The sequence below is a fragment of the Monopterus albus genome, unplaced genomic scaffold, assembly GCF_001952655.1.
Source record: "Monopterus albus unplaced genomic scaffold, M_albus_1.0 scaffold393.1, whole genome shotgun sequence".
Lineage (NCBI taxonomy): Eukaryota > Metazoa > Chordata > Actinopteri > Synbranchiformes > Synbranchidae > Monopterus > Monopterus albus.
In genome coordinates, this window is record NW_018128273.1 from 6,054 (window position 1) to 7,803 (window position 1,750).

Here is a 1,750-nt window from a genome sequence, read left to right on the forward strand (position 1 = left end):
GGGGGCCGGGAGCCAACCCCAGCCAGCTGCAGGCGAGAGGCACACAGACTAACAACCACACACACACACACACACACACAATCACTCCAACGGGCAATTTAGAGACACCAATCAACCCATGCTGCATGTCTTTGGACTGTGGGAGGCAGCCGGAGCACCAGGGGAGAGCCCACGCAAGAACATGCAAACTCCGCACAGAAAGGCCCTGGGCTCAAACCCGGAACCTTCTCGCTGTGAGGCAACAGTGCTAACCTTGCTTTCCCCTATGATGGTCATATGATTATTAATTTCAATATTCTATTATTATTATTGAACACTCTGGTTTTCCATAAAAGGCTTTAAATCTGAACTCTTCTCACCTGTAAACCAACACCAAGTGTTTAGGTACTTCCATATTGATACAAACCCTTGCTGTGAGCTACCCATAGCGGCTATAAGTAAGCAGCTACAGTAGTTTTCCTTTCAGCAAACAGCAAATGTACCACTGAACATTTTCACAGTATAAAATCTTTCTCTAGCAGCCAGACAGTATGTCAAACTTTGGCTCAATTTGAGTTCACTTTCATTATTCTCCAGTCTCTTTGGAGCACAGTACAGTCAGTGAACCTCTCTCTGCCCACTCCATCGCTGGATATACTGTAGTCCCTAAGGGGTGGCAGTATATTCCAAGTATACACTGCTCTCCTGTTGTGCTGATTTGGACTGTGAGTAACTGAGTCATAAATGTTAGTGCCAACATTTTGGAAATTTTTAATGACAATCTCTGATGTGAAAATTAGTATCCAGTTTTACATATAGTACTTTAAGTCACCTACTTTTCAGTTCGCTTGACAAAGACTCCCTCAAATTAAAAGAAGCCACATCAACTGCCAAAACTCCTCCATGGCCCTTTTATTTTCTCATCCTTTGAATGGTCACACTATGCTGTTATTTGAGCACCAACCATCTGTTAAGAACAGACCGCACTTACACTACTGTAAATCATTGCACAATTCACCGTAGATCTGCAGATGTGCTCTGCGAGTCGCACCTCACAATTCTTATTTTTGGCTGAGCTATTTTGTCAAAATAACTTCTGACACCTTCTCAGTTTTGATGTTCTAGCCTCATCTTTACATCTGTGGATACTGTTACAGAGAAAGAAAAACCATGGCCAATGACAAGTAAAACTAAGAAATAAAATGCACTGTGGCATTCTTCCTTCACCATATGTAAACCTTGAATTTACCTCATCTAAAATGACTTGAAAAAGTGTACATCTGATACAAGTTATCACAGCATGCATGCTTTGGGTATAAAACAGATTTTCTACTTGGCAGACATCTTTTAGTAATTCCTAATAGAGCTTACAGAAGCCCAGATGTAGTCACTGAACTCCCCCAGTGAGTCCATGTGCAGTATTTGTCTAAAGGATGAGGAGAAATTTTATTTTGCTATTTTAAAGATTAACTTCAAGTCCTGCAATCTAACTTTGAAAACAAGATAAGCATCCAATTGTCTGAAGGAACTACAATCTCTATTAGGCCTATCTAATAACACAACAGCTTTTAAAGGTTAAGTTACATGTACATTTCTTGAATGATACACTTAAATGTTAAGTGATTATCTACTCCAAGACCTTAAACACAAAATATATAGACACCAGTTTCTCCTTTTGTTCACAAACACATTTCAGCCACCCATATGATCTATACCAAATCACCCAGTGGTATTAGTGAAATCAGAGATGGACTCAGACACAGTGACCGTA